We start from the raw sequence: 16,473 nt of genomic DNA on the forward strand, positions 1-16,473 counted from the left end.
ATTCTGGACCTCTGGATGATTTTATAATGAATTTCTAAGTTGAACACATAATCTGACATTTAAAATTTAAATTTAAAACGAGTTTGACCGAGTTTGACTCGAGACGCTGACCGTATCGCTGATTGTACCTGACCATCGTATCTGGCTGATCTGTATCGCTGACCGTACCGCTGACCGTACCGCTGATCTGTAATTTGACTTTGACCAGACTCGAGTTGACTCGCTAATGTCATGATGAGGTCATAAAGTTGACCGAAAAATTTGCTCGGATGAAAAAACTTTCTACATCAAAGTAGTATAGAATTAATAGATCTATCTAAGGCACAAATTACTTTTTACAACGATATAATGAGTTTGACAAGATCCGGGTTATACCTTATAAGATCTGAATCTTGTAACACGTTTTTCTCCTTGCTCGATGAACAAAACAAGGTGAGACTTGCGGCAATTGAAAGATCTTGATGAGAGGAACAATCTACGTGTTGAAGTCACGACAATTCGGGATCGTTTTGAAACTCGATTTGGCTCCGGTTGACTCGAAATAGATCTGCAGATGAACGACTAATCGGTACTTCAAATCGAAAAACTTCCAACATTAAAGTTGTAGAGGATGATTAGATATACGTACTCACCAAAGGAATTTAGATTTCGTGGAACGAGCACGAACTAATTGAGAATTTCCTTTGTCAGGTCTGACACCTTGCGATGCGAAATTATCCATGTATGGTGGATGAAAAGAGATGAGATTGGTCGGGATTGAAAGATCTCGACGAGATCTACAACTTTCATGTAGAGTCCGAAGCGATTTAAGTGGTTTTGGTGGTCAAAACAACGATTTAAGATTTCGTTGATCTAGGGTTTCGAGTGGAGGAAAGTGAAAACGAAACTGCGACGCGGAGGTGGTTTTATATAGACCATAGGTCGGTGGAAAAGGTGGGCCTCGAAGTTAGAAACGCGTGAAAACAAACGAATCTAAATTCGGAGTTGTGTAGTTCAAGAAAAGTAGATTTAAGTGGAGATAGGTTTTCTAGGGATTCTTTCGTTCGTTGACTGAACAGATCGATGGTGGCCGGTCGGTCGGTCCGGCTGGGCCTGGTCGGCTGCTTGCTGGGCCGGGCGGCCGGCCCAGTTCGGCTGCCTCTTTTTTTTGCTTTTCTTTTTTTTTCCTTTTACTTGTTTCTTTTGTAAAAGTAGTTTGATAATTTTGATTTGAGTGAAACGAATTTCTATGAGTTTGTAAAATTATATTGCTCAGTATAGGATAACATAAAGACTTAAATTTAATAAATTATTATTTTATATCATTTTATTACTACTATGCCATTATGGCTATGTGTGAATAGTTTCAATATACGCATACCAAACAAGTTTATAAAAATTTGTAAAAATCAAAATAGTGTTTTAGGACAACAAGAAACTTGTTTATAATTCATTTGTGAAAAATAATAATTATTATTATATGCACTTGGCCTATATGGCTACTTGGGTATTATTTTGCAAATATAGTTTTCAACGAGTTTTATTTTCTTAAATAGAAATCCATTAAGGATTTGAAAACTTTGAAAGCAAGGATATTTTTGATTTTAAAAAATACTTTGAAACCAAAAGTCTTTGTAAACCTCATTTTTGGAAAATACTTTTAAATAACTTCAAAAAGTTTTAATTTTTTGTGAATTTCCAATCAAGTGCAAACAATCAAGCATTAAATTTATTTTATTTGACATTCCAAAATTCAGAAAATTTCGGGATGTGACAGACTACCACCCTTAAAAGAAATCTCGTTCTCGAGATTTGAGAAAGGCTAGAAAGAAAATGTTTTGGGTCCAGGTCTTCTAATAGGTTCATACTCACTATTGCTTCTTTTTCGAACATCTCCGAGAAGATTTCGGAAGTTAACCTCGGGCTTTGAAAACGTTACACTAAACCATATGCGTCCATTCCATCAACCGTGTCCATTCATATCAGGGTACTCATCCATGGGTATTATCTTTTACTTGGGTATGCTCATGGGGAACTCCTTCTAATACCTTCTCCAAATACTATCTCATGCGGCATCTGGTGTAAATCCATAATCCAAGGGTATGGCTTCTACCACCCTTAAAAGCGACTTTTGTTAGGTAGTCTTAGGTCTTAGGCGTAGGTTAAGCTCTCCTTGGATATGACTTGGCACATCCAGAGGATATGGCTTGACAACAGGTCATCTTTGGAAAACATCTAGGGTTTCTGAGTTTAATATCCAATAGGCGAATGTCTATTCACATATAGTGAACCACATATCAGTTCCAAGGGATTTTAGTAGGCCTTTTCTCATGGTTGGGTTTGCTAAACCATATAGGATGGTGGTTGATCTAATTTTGATAATGAGGGGTCACTCTTTAGGTCGAACAGGAGACACAGATGTGTAAACTTCATGACATCCTTCATCTTTTGCTTCTTGGTGTCTTCGACAATCTTCCACCATCTAAACTAGTGGTTGGATCTTCGATCTCGTTGTAGTCCTACGCTTGGCAACACTTGCCTACTATAAGGGTATAATATTTATCCACCCTAAGGTTTAGGCTTAACGACGACGTCTCTCTTGTAGGTACGTCTCTCTAGATTTACCATTCCTCATAACAAGAATGAACAATATAAGTATTCGTCATGGGGGCCAATCCATGTCGCACCCAATCATTTCCTTGTTTTCAGTTTGGTATATCTCGTATTCTAACTCTTGGTCAACCTCACAAGTTTGTTAAAAATTTCTATGGAGAATTGAATCAATGTTTCAATCCCCATTATTGAATTGTTTTGAAAACACTTCTATCGATGCTTAACTAGTGTTTTGCGTATCTCACATCCTATGCTTCTTCATCTTGATAGGAACATCAAGGTTGGTTTCACTACTGTTGTCTTCAGGGTAAGTTGCCGAGAAAACATTCTCTGGGTTGGGTATAGATGAGAATAGATAGAAAGATCTAAAGAAGATTTCCTACCCAAACACGTCAGATCAAGGCAATTCATCTTACAAACAAAATCTAACAGGCATCAAGCAACATGTTTCAAACACAATTGACTAGTATGGTCATACCTCAATTTGGTATGATCAATGTGTTATTACTATATCGTTGGTACGATGAAAGATAACTAATGGTTGTCTGGTCTATTTCTGTTTTGATTGTTTCAAGTTTCTATTGTACTCCATCGGTATATCTTCGTGTGTTGTGTGGTCGCATCGAAGTCTTCCTTCAAGTCCTTCATTTGTCTTCAATGAAACTCTTCTTGTTGAGTCAAAGAGCATGACGTGAATCATCACTCTTCAGGCTTCAGGGACATGGTCATCATCAGTACTTGTTGATAGTTTTGATAAGGTGGACATCTAAAACAATTTTGAAGATGGAATACATCAGAATATAAGAGGTTCAAAATCCAAACATATTTTTAATTGAAACATGATTAGACAAAAATTTCATCCTAGAGTTTTCCTATTTCTAATCCAAACCTAGGGTCTCGATCCTACAGGCAACACTATGCTCTGATACCATTCTGTAGCACCCTACCTTTTAATAAAAGTAAGATACCTGTGTATCGTGCTATTCCCGGGATCACTGATAGCACACACATTAAAAAATATAGTAATCATTGCAATAGTATCAAATTACTACATCTTTGATCCAGAGGGTAAAGTAAAACCTTACAAATTGCATAGTCACATGGACTAGCTCTGTACAATGTTCAGAACAAACACAGCGGAAATGTTAATCATTAATGAGCCTTCATCATCTTCATGTGCCACATGCAGTCATGTTGGAATGTAGACTCGAGATCCTACCACGTACTTCTCCTCAGAAAATCCTGCACGTTTGAATATGCAGCCCCACGAATGGAGGTCAGTACAATGATGTACGGCAAATGACACTTATATGGTGGCAGTTTTTAGGCATGACTATCTACATGATATTTGGCAAGTGGAGTCTTAGGTTAATTTGCATAAAGCCAATTTTATCCTATGTTTTTTCAAAACAAAACATTTTGTAACTCTTGAAAAAGATTTTTACAAAAAGGGGCACTAAGTCGAGATGACTCCCAGGTCACCACCACATACCATGGTTTTCATCGTTAGGTATGTAGCCACGGGGCCACTCAACTAGGATAAACCTCGGGTCACCACCACATACCATGGTTTTCATCTGCCATGTATGTAGCCACTGGGAAAATCCCGTCCTGAGATTGTTTCTAAACAAATTTTCAATCATTCAGGAAAGGTGATGAGATTATTCCGTACATCCTTGTCTAGAGCCTCAAATTGTCCATAACCGGGGACACGGCTAAGATCTTAGTTTTTAACTCTGCAGAGGTTGTGCACTTTCACCTTACGACCCATTCTACCCAGAGAGAAGAATGAGACGAGACCTTTTAGAAGGAGAGATCAACCATACCCGCAAGACCCGTTCCCACCTATAATTCTGCTACCAGCCAATGTCTTGCAACAAGTTAAACCCTCGCATCTTACTCAATCAAGACAGAGCCCATAATATCATAAGGCTGCACTGGAAGTACACTAAACACGGAAGACATAGCAATCTCTTTGTTCCTGGGTGGCAAACCACAAGTGTACTCACCCCCGAGTCACCACCACATACCATGGTTTTCAACTGCCGGGTATGTAGCCCCAGGTAGCCACTCAACATAATCCAAAGCCACACCAATTCCACCCATGTGTTTCATTAAGGTTATTAACTTTTAATTTTTCAAACAACACTTTAACCAACAAGTGAAACAAAGCATTGACATTATTTTTAAATCACTTTTGACAATCCTAGCAAGTTGTGTTTAAGAGGTGGCTACACACTACTAGGATCTAAGCATAGCATAATACTTTTCTTTTGAAAACAAAATCCTACCATGCATACTAGTTTCAAAACACTAATGCATAATTAAAATAAGTAGGATTTAAATGTCACTTTCCTTTTGGTGGTCGAAGCGCGTTCACTTCTCTTAATCAAAATACGTGCCTCTCCGTACAAACTATAACATAGAATATAGCACAACATAAACACACCATTCAACAACAATAAAATCAAACCAAGCAAACAACAAGTAGTTATTCATTGTGTTTTAGTCATCGGTTAAAGAAGATATGGCATGAGGTATGGCTTGCAAGATATGAGTTGGAGATATTGAACGGATGGGTCAAATACCTGGAAAGAACATGATTATCTAAGTTAAGTACTTAGAAGAAAATGATTGATAAGAATCTATGGTCAAATGTTGTTTGCTACTCAAGAATGGGTAAATGGAATGATCTATGTGATAAAATCACACGAGTCTCAAATGGCGCAGCTCAAAACATTATTTAGTAAAGTGTGACAACACTTATTAAGATAGTATGAGTTACACATAGGCTTGGATATGAACTAATGATATATGGAATTACTCAAATTACTCATTTGTAAGTTGAATAGTTTTAAATTAGTTAAGGGAGTGAATGAAAAACAATTTGGATAGACACGACATTGATTCAACATAGAGTGTCTAGTGGTATTGGGGTGCGGATGTGATCATAAGTTTCACCTTCACAGAAGAATCATGTTGAGAAATGATTATAGAAATCGATAATGGATATATACTCAAATTCTCATATTTGAATTTGAATATTTGCAAAGTGATTCAAATATTTTGGACGGTGGTGCTATTGGATGAAGTACTTGTAAAGCAAGACTTATGCAATTGGGTTCACTCCGAAATAATTTTTAGAACTCGGGTTATGATCAGATTAGTGATTTAAACTAATTTGAATACACCAAGTTTGTGCACATAACAACTTTGATATTTTCTGACTCCATGATGTTCCACATGTTCTAAGGATTCCAGAGACTACAAAATTGTTAATTTTGGACCAGTAGATTATTTGATATAATTTTTATAGTGAAAAAGGATTAATTAAATCATTTGAATTATGATTCGAAAACTATTACATTACATATACAATATTCTTGCATATTTGGATTCTATAGGTTATAGGCTTTCCAACGATATAAAATTTGCAAATTCTGGACCTCTGGATGATTTTATAATGAATTTCTAAGTTGGACACATAATCGACATTTAAAATTTAAATTTAAAACGAGTTTGACTGAGTATGAGTCGAGACGCTGATCGTATCTTGCTGATCTGTACCGCTGGCTGCATCTGCGGACTATACCGGCTGACTGTACTGCTGACCGTACCGCTGACTGTAGTTTGACTTTGACCAGACTGAGTTGACTCTGCTAATGTCATGATGAGGTCATGAAGTTGACCAAAAAATTTGCTCACATTAAAAAACTTTCTACATCAAAGTAGTATAGAATTAATAGATCTATCTAACGCACAAATTACTTTTTACAACGGTATAATGAGTTTGACAAGATCTGGGTTATACCTTATAAGATCTGAATCTTGTAACACGTTTTTCTCTTTGCTCGATGAACGAAACAAGGTGAAACTTGCGGCAATTGAAAGATCTTGACGAGGGGAACAATCTCCGTGTTGAAGTCACGACAATTCGGGATTGTTTTGAAACTCGATTTGGCTCCGGTTGACTCGAAATAGATCTGTAGATGAACGACAAATCGGTACTTCAAATCAAAAAACTTCCAACATGAAAGTTGTAGAGGATGATTAGATCTACGTACTCACCAAAGTAATTTGGATTTCGTGAAACGAGCACGAACTAATTGAGAAATCACTTCGAAATTATCCGTGTATGGTGGATGAAAAGAGATGAGATTGGTCGGGATTCAAAGATCTCGACGAGATCTACAACTTTCATGTAGAGCCTGAAGCGATTTGAGGTGGTTTTGGTGGTCAAAACAACGATTTAATATTTCGTTGATGTAGGGCTTCGAGAGGAGGAAAGGGAAAACGAAACTGCGACGTGGTTGTGGCTTTATAGGCCATAGGTCGATGAAAAAAGTGGGCCTCGAAGTTACGAACGCGTGAAAACAAATGGATCTAAATTCGGAATTGTGTAGCTCAAGAAAAGTAGATTTAAGTGGAGATAGGTTTTCTAAACACGGGATTCTTTAGTTCGTTGACTGAACCGATCGTTGGTGGCCGCTCGGTCGGTCCGGCTGGGCCTGGTCGGCTGCTTGCTGGGCGGGCGGCCGGCCCAGTTCGGCTGCCTCTTTTTTTTTCTTTTTTTTCTTGTTTCTTTTATAAAAGTAGTTTTATAATTCTGATTTGAGTGAAACGAATTTCTACGAGTTTGTAAAATTATATTGCTCAGTATAGGATAACATAAAGACTTAAATTTAATAAATTATTATTTTATATCATTTTATTACTACTATGCCATTATGGCTATGTGTGAATAGTTTCAATATACGCATACCAAACAAGTTTATAAAAATTTGTAAAAATCAAAATAAAGTTTTAGGACAACAAGAAACTTGTTTATAATTCATTTGTGAATAATAATAATTATTACTAGCAATAAAAGGCGCAGCGGCACGCCGCGCCATATAGTGGCTGATTGGTAGTATTTTTTGTGGTGGTAAATATTTTTTATTTATCGGTCGTTTCTATGTGATGTTGCAAAGACTGTCGTCTGTCTGGTGGTTAATTTTGGTCAACTGGTTGATGAGCGGTAGGTGATCGATAGCGTGCTCCATGCCACGTGTATGATTTTGACTGAGGTGAACATATAAGCATAAAGCTGATTGGCGGATATATACATGGTTCCATATCTAAGGTTCCGGAATGAATGGATATCGCCTAAATACATGGCAGGTTGATGCCTAGAGTACAGAAAACTAAGCACTGACTAAGTGCCTCCTACATGTGAAACATCAAGCTGCTCCAGCTTTGAAGCTTTGGTCTTTAGCTTGTCAACGTAGAATTATTCCCATAAGTCTGTTGTTTATTTGAACCAAAAGCTCTGAACATGATGCTGCTCCTGCAATTAGAACCATATGGTCCAAGTTCAGCATGTACTTTCTTACGGAACAGCTAAGCGGAATGAATATGAGAACTGACCATATCAATATTTATACCAGGAGAGGTCATTCAAACCGATGTAAGCTGTCTACATCGTGTCCACCAAACTATCCAGTGCATCAAAAATTTGAAGATTATTTGACATATATTTCAGAAAAATCTGATGTCTATTGCTTTATCACAATGTGTGAATGAGAAAAATCTGAAAGCCATGAGATGGTGTAGAGCAATAACGTGGGCAAATAGGTTGGAAGAGATATCCGAAAAGCCATAAGACACATAGAAAATTAATTAAAAGGAGCTATGGGTTCAATCCCCTTACATCTTTGTTTTTCATGAAGTTCTTATATAACTTTAACTTTTTAAGCATCCATGTTAACGAAGCCATCCTGCATCCAAGATATGACCTAACTCTTTTGGAGGTTTGCCGTCTGCAAGAGGAAATAATATAAACACTCACAATGCTCCATTCGATGTGCCATCCCGATTGTCTATGACCCCAAGGATGTTCCCAAAAATTATCACCTCCCTTAGGAGCTAGAAACCGAAAGTAGCCGGGGATATGCAAAAAGTTGCAATGTGCAAGAGATGATCGCTAATGCTTGACGCACCGGCATACATTCCATGATGTGAAGTCCGCACAATTAGGATTTCTTGTATCGACAACCAGCTAACCATCAAAATTATGGGCCAACTCCCTTCCGGATAAACCGAGGTATTACAAAGTACTCGTCAAGTGTCAAGCTGAAAAGTGGCATTGCCATCTATATACATAGATGAATTTTATGGCAGAACATTAAAGTTTAGCATTGTCAATTTTTGGCCTTTTGAGGGCAATAGTTGACAGTTGATGCTAACTCTAGTTGGAGAATCATCAAGGTCCCAAACATTGCCCAACAAACTCTCCGATCTCTAATCGGCGAGGACTCAATAAAGGACTAATGTTTTGCCCAACAAACTCCATTGTCTCTAAACCATGGAGATCATGCTACAAGTTCACGACAATTTCAAATAAAGGATAAGCATGGATATTCGACTAAAAAAATAGCCCAAAAAATAAGTGAGCAAATTTTCCAAGTGTGTTCAGGGATTAATTATTCGACTACGAGAAAAGCACATGCCATGATGTTGCCAAAGTAGTTTCTTGAGGCGGCCATGAAACTCTAATATCTGATAACTATTTTGGAAAATAGTAATTTAAAAGCTAGTGGGAATCGGTATGTACCGACCTTCCGGAAGTGCTTAGAATTCTTCAACAACTCTAGTTGTTGAGGGCATAACAATGTCTCGCAATAGAATTATGCGTTTAGAATTTGTCAAGCTGCAGCTCGGTGATGAGAGCATAGCTTGCCTTGCACTGTTGCCTGAAAAACGGGGATCTAGCTAACAATTTTGTTGACCTCCGTCCGTAAAAAATTATAATACAGTTTCTACAACATAACATGTTTTACATAGATGAATAAGCAAGTGCGGACAAAGCTACTTTCAACATTGACAACATGTAATCATAAATCCTGTGTGTATGTGGCTCATCAGATGTGGCATCGAAATAAATTAAGCTGAGGTGAGGTGCCAAAACATAGCAATGCGTTGGCACTAACAGGGATGGGCGTTTATCAAAGAGAAGACACGTACCAAAGAGATAGATGCATAAGTAGCAGTACAAAGAGATATTCAGATTTGGTTGGTTCACTACATTAGTACAGGGAAACAGCAGTTCACTGCAAGCCATGGATTTACTCACCTGGAACAGAACGAACATCTACTACTAAAGCATGTAAGTGGAAAGTAGGTTGCGTTTATCAAAGAGAAAACACGCACCAAAGAGATAGATGCATAAGTAGCAGTACAAAGAGATATTCAGATTTGGTTGGTTCACTACATTAGTACAGGGAAACGACGAGTTCACCGCAAGCCATGGATTTACTCACCTGGAACAGAACGAACATCTACTACTAAAGCATGTAAGTGGAAAGTAGGTTGCGTTTATCAAAGAGAAAACACGCACCAAAGAGATAGATGCATAAGTAGCAGTACAAAGAGATATTCAGATTTGGTTGGTTCACTACATTAGTACAGGGAGACAGCAGTTCACTGCAAGCCATGGATTTACTCACCTGGAACAGAACGAACATCTACTACTAAAGTATGTAAGTGGAAAGTAGGTTAACACGCTAAGACAGTTATCTGAATACTTTTCTTGCAGCCTGATAATCATCAGTTCAGTGTTCCTAGTAGTCATCTTCATCATCGGATGAGAAGTCTGGTGAAATCCTTCACACAAGCGGTAATGCCTTTTTTCCGATGACGATATTTCCACGGGTCCCAAACAAACAAAAGTCTGTAAACTTGGCACTGTGGGGATCCACCGAGCAAGCGTCAACTGCTCGAGCAATGAACCTAAAACTGACGGAGCAGTAACACAAGAAAAGAAAAATGGACGTAAGCATTTGTCACAAACCGAAAAAAAATACAATAGATATCCTGGAAAACGGAAGACAGCATGTAGTGGGCCATAGAGCCTAGAATGCAGAGTTCTAGTCAAAAGAATAATGCACACACCGAGAAAATGTAACTATTTTGGTTCAGTCATCCTATATACACCATGATGAAAATCTTGGTTTTTGTATCTGCTGGGCATCAGCACTGTCCTTTGTTTTGTTGTATCCATGACAAAGTATTGTAAAAGAGTGTTCCACATCAAGTGATGCTGAACTTTCTTAGGCAGAAATTCAAGTAAAATACTGTGAACAATTTCGTTCCATATACCATTATTTTTGAAGTATTCAAGCTACACACTCATACAATTAGCAGAAATTCAAGTAAAATACTATGAACAATTTCGTTCCATATACCATTATTTTTGAAGTATTCAATCTACACACTCATACAATTATACTCGAACTTACTGAAACTAAAACTGCCATTACAATGTGACCTTTGAGTGTGCAAAGTTGGCATAACATCTAAGACACCGCTAGCTAATGCACAAGAAATACAAACAAAGAAGTATAGATTAATAGAAGGGAAAAGAAAAGGTAAATAGACAGAGAAGGGGAGTCGCACACACCTTCTTTAACTCAAACATGGAAGGAAGAGAAACCGGAGCAAGCTCGAGAAAGTAGATGCCGCCGGCGCATCTGCATCTCTCCACACGGCAGACCAGACGGCCGCATCAGGCCATCCCTCCACAAGCGTACCAGCAGAGGAACTCCTGTAGGATCAAATCGGGAACGGCTGGAGCGCCTCAGCGACGGCCGGAGATGCGGAGGCTCGGGCGCCACTATCCTGGTGAGGAACTGTTGTAGGAGCTGGAATGGGGGACGGCGGGAGCGCCACTACGACGGTCGCGGAGGCGGAGGAAGACCTCACCCACACCAGACTGCTTGTCACAGAGGAGGTCGGCAATGGCAGAAGTCGGGCCAGGAAAAATTCAGGGTGGGCGGCCACTCGAGGCGGGCGGGTCGATTGATGGGAACTTTGGAGACGATTTCCCCCAGCTGCTCCTCCTGCTCCGGTGTGAGATCTCCATCTCCACCTCGTCGCCTCCCACGGATCTCGGCTTCCGGATCTCGAACACCTACAGCCGTCTGCCGCCTCCAACGGCGAGCACGTCCGGCTCATCCGTTCGGCGCCGGCCGCCTCTAGCGGATAGCACGCGCTTGTCGCCATGCTCTCCATCGGCCCTTCTACGGTGGATGGCGAGAAGAAGAAGGAGAGGTCGCGGGGATGAGATAGAAGAGTGGGGCGGCACGGCAGAGAGCCAAAGAGGTGAGGGGATGAAGGAATAAAGCCCACGCAAGACATGTGTCATGTCGTTTCAATCGTTGGACATCACCGCTTTGACCAGCTACGTGTCACCACCCAGGTCTACCAGCGCATGTAGTAGGCCTCCACTAAATGAAACTGCTGCATCCACCCTCTACAGGGAAAATCCCCACCACCGAAACAACAATGAAGAAATTAACCATACATTATATGGCTACTTGGGTATTATTTTGCAAATATAGTTTTCAACAGTTTTATTTTCTTAAATAGAAATCCATTAAGGATTTGAAAACTTTGAAAGCAAGGATATTTTTGATTTTGAAAAATACTTTGAAACCAAATGTCTTTGTAAACCTCATTTTTGGAAAATACTTTTAAATAACTTCAAAAAGTTTTAATTTTTTGTGAATTTCCAATCAAGTACAAACAATCAAGCATTAAATTTATTTTATTTGACATTCCAAAATTCAGAAAATTTCGGGATGTGACATCAGCATGCTTCTCTCTCTCTCTCTCTGGTCGACCAACACTGTAGGAACACTACCCTCTTTTGTTTGCTAGCATTTGGAGAGAAGGGAGGAGTAGGTAGGTGCATATCTTGGGCAAGATTTGATCCAACCTCATGCTGCAAACCCCACCCCGGGACAATGGATGGTCATCCACCTGCACCTCTGGCACGCCTGCACTCTCCTCTGTCTCCCTTTGACCAAGCCCTAAACCTCTCTTCTCTCTCCCGCGAGCATCCGAAATAGTGGACAGCAAGGATATGACCTCCTCTGCTCTGTTGGATGTGCCACAGTCCATATATGTCCTCTCTCTGCTCTCCGCTCGCTCCCGAGACTTGCCCTGCCCCACCACCCTCTCTCCCATGCTTGCCAACTCCGTGGTCACCCCCGCCTGGCACGCCGCCCTCCTTCCCACTCACCACCACCCCTGCTATCAAAACCTAGGCCCTGGACCTTTGAGGTACGCTACCCAGGACTCATCCTCACCTCTCCTCCCTCTATCGATGTTGTCTCCGTCGTTTTCTTCTTGTCGAACACCTTGGCACGTATGCAGACCCTGACAGCTCCCGAGCATCTCAGCAAGCGCCTCCCACTCCCTTCACCCTCAAGGCACCATGGACACTCCCCCATCCACGAATCCACCGCCTCTTTGCTCAATTGCATCCGCGCACGTGTCGCCCTCGAACCATGCTCTACGGCCACCGTGCACCATCTCCCTCTCCTTTTAAAGCTCCTAGGCCTCCACCAGCGATACACTCTTGCCACCGGGATCCTCTCTCACACCTCTATCCTCAACCCGGCGTAGAGATCCCGTCTCTCCCCCGACACTTGTGCTCACCGTCGAGCGCAACCGCAGATCGGTGATGGTTGTCGTCGCCTCCGCCACCCGTTCTCCTCCATCTCCGCACAGCCCGAGCGCGCCTCCTCGAGCTCTACCTAACACCCGTTGTCTCATGTCTCAGGGTGGAGTATGGAGGTCGCGCTCATCTCGCCACCGTCACGGATGTCTCCGGCGGCCGCTTTCGTGCCGGCGTTTGAGCCCTTGCATGTTGCAGCTAAGGCCGCCATGGCACTGCCCTGCACCCCTGCGGAATCCTCGGCCTCCTCTCGCCGCCTCATGCATGCCCTAGGTGAACCCATGTTCCTCCCTGTGTCTCTAGGGTTAGTCACCGCGTCGCATCCCTGTTCTCACCGAAGAAGAAAAGCAGGCACCGTCGGATCTTCATCCGACGATTGCATGCGGAGTCCCCTGGGTCCCGCGTGCGCTGACGCGGAAGGCCTCATCGGCAAGCGTTCAAACGCGCCTCCCGCGCGTCCACAGCCACGATTGGGCTGGCCCATTTTGATCCCCTCGGATCTGGCCGATTTGGCTCAGTCCATCCCCTTTTCCTTTTCTTTTTCTCTGAAAAATCAACCCTAGCTAGATATGATCTCGTTCAGTTTTATTTCACTAAAAATTCACCTTGGATCCAAATGGAGTAATTCAAAATTCTGCATTTCCCTAAACCAATCTTTAACCACATACAGTTAAGTTCCTGTGAATTACTGCTATACATATTTACTGGTAGTTATTTTGGTGAAATGTTTTTGGTATGATGTTTAATTATTTGTGAGAGTTCGTTAATCTTTTTGCGAGTATGGGAAATTTTGTGGCATAGTAAATCTCAGTAGCTAATTTTTGGTGTAGGTTACCCTAGCATGAGCTTCCTAGTTTTTGTATGGTTTAGAGACCAAGATCTGGCCAGTAAGCCACTTCTTGATTTTTAGTTTGAAAAATAAAATAAAAATTTGCAACAAAACCAAGTTCCTCTGTTAGATATCATGTTAGACTATAGCTAGGTAAGAGGAATTATTTTTGTGAACTATATTTTATTTCTGAGGATTTTATAACCAAAATAGTGTGCCTTTTCAGTATAGAAATTGTGGAAATTATGTTAAAGCTCAGAAAAATGCCAAACCAAATTTGGTGGATCACATTTTTCATTACCTATATGTTGGTATGTTTGTTACTGCCTTTATAGGCTTTTTATGTTTGTGTGCTTTAAAAGTGGATTGCTCTAGTTTCTGCATTGTTAAATTGTGTAAAATTATTTATACACTTATTTGTGTTTGATTCCGAGTGCATGTGAGTCCCACATGATATTAGCTTCCAGTAGATATCCTATTTGTATTTTTTTGAGACACGGAAATTTTTAGGCCATTTAATTAGTTCCTAAGCCAATTCTGGTTTTAGAAAAATCATATCTCTTGTTTTAAAAATCCAATTTGGGTGACTCCAATTTCTGTAGTTTTATAAAGTCAAGCTTTACTCTCTGTGATTTCACCAAATTTTTGTGTGCATTGTTCTAGAGTGGCTTGTTAATTTGATGATGTTGCTTATTTTACCTCTAAGGAAATTGAGTTGTTTTATTTAAAATGTTTTATAATGAACTTTTGCACCATACCCCTTCTAGTGGTTTCCAAAAGTCATTACCTACTAGTACGTGTGTGTATTATATCCTGGTGTGGTGTAAAGCCTTTTTATCCAATAGATGTTGTTAACGTCTTTCCTAGTAACGATAGAAATAGTCCTTTTATAATAGAACCACCCTCTTGCCCTAGGTACTTTTTATTTGATATGTTTAGGGCCGCTGATTGAGTGCTTTGCTACTAGTCTTGTGTGTGTTGTTGATGTTGTGGATATGTATTGATTATTCGCCATTTATTTTGCGACGTTAGAGTGCAAACACCATCGGAGAAGAAGGAGCAGATATTGATGAGGATTTCGAAGAGAAAGGAAGAGCAAAGTTTCGTGAAGAAGAAGTCCAGAGGACAAATAGCCAACAAAGGCAAGCCACCTCTCGATGCATACCTTATCCTAATTGCCTTACTCTTACATTGTTACAGGTTTTATTAATTGCATGGTTTTATTTATTTATGTGAGTGGTTCTACCACTCAAAGTTTTATTACTACACCCTTACGGGTGCTGCTCCTTGTTGATATCTACTGGAAATTCCTGGTAGCGATATGGTGCTTAACATTCCTAGTAGCAATATGGTGTTCCAAAGAAGGGTAGCAAGAATGATGCACTACCTAAGAAACACAAGTATGGACCTAAGTCTGAATACGAGTGCTTCTCTACTGTCAAGCCATGGGTCACTAGAAGTGAAATTGTCCCAAGTACATTGCTGATAAAAGGGCGGGAACTATCAAAGGTATATTCAATATACAAGGTTATTGATGTGCTTCAACCATAGGAATTAGTTTAAATCTTAGCAATTAAAGTTTAGGTGCTTTTAGTGAATATGATATATCTATCATATTCCTGTAAAGAAAATTATTCATCTAAATAAGTGAACCTCGTTGTTCTAATTTTATGAATAATATATTTCATGGCGCACCTATTATTGCTGATTTATACTAGGAAGTTCTTGATGATGCACATATGCAAAAAAAATCAAATGTCAAAAGAAATTTTGATATACACTACTAAAGAGTGTGATAGTATCGCAAATAAGCATGAACACCTCAAAGATATGGTGCATGCAATTCGTTTTACACAAATTTCTTTGGATGTTCTTGATCACATTTATCAAGTCTTATTGTAGCAAGTTCTTAGAGACCTCCACACTTGTTTGCTAATAGGGAATCATCAATCCGTTGGGAAACAACTTCATACTAATCTTGTACAAGATAAATGTTAAGTTTTTGTTTTTTTTTGGAATCAATTGTTGATATCAAGAAATTGATAGAGAAACACGGTCTCAAAATTTGAATAGATGCATCCTCATAGAAATACTCAAGGAATATTAGTGATTATAAATTCAATCTCATATTCCAAGGATTGGAAACTTTCTAGAGATTTATCTCATGAAAGAAAAGACAAGATAGAAATAGGTTGAGATAGATGAAGTGTTGAACACTCTTTGAAATAGCGCAACATCGGAAATTATTCTCGGTGCCGTTGATGAGGACTAAGCCTCGATTGTGTGGCCCGATCTCACGAATTGACCTAGAAATGGAGGGGGTGAGGGATGAACACGAAGAACACGATGAACGCACACAACACAACCCAATACAACACTGGTTCGCTCCCAATAGCCCGAACCACTGTCCCGATAGAATCTCTCAAAAGAAAGACACGAGGTTGAATCCCTAAGAGAAAGATCGGTATATGATTTGTAGAGTCACACGTGTGAGAGACCGGCGGTAGAATCACAACGGTGAAATACAAATCATATAAGGAGTGCCTTGATACAA

Source organism: Lolium rigidum, chromosome 4 (assembly GCF_022539505.1).
Source record: "Lolium rigidum isolate FL_2022 chromosome 4, APGP_CSIRO_Lrig_0.1, whole genome shotgun sequence".
Taxonomy (NCBI): Eukaryota; Viridiplantae; Streptophyta; class Magnoliopsida; order Poales; family Poaceae; genus Lolium; species Lolium rigidum.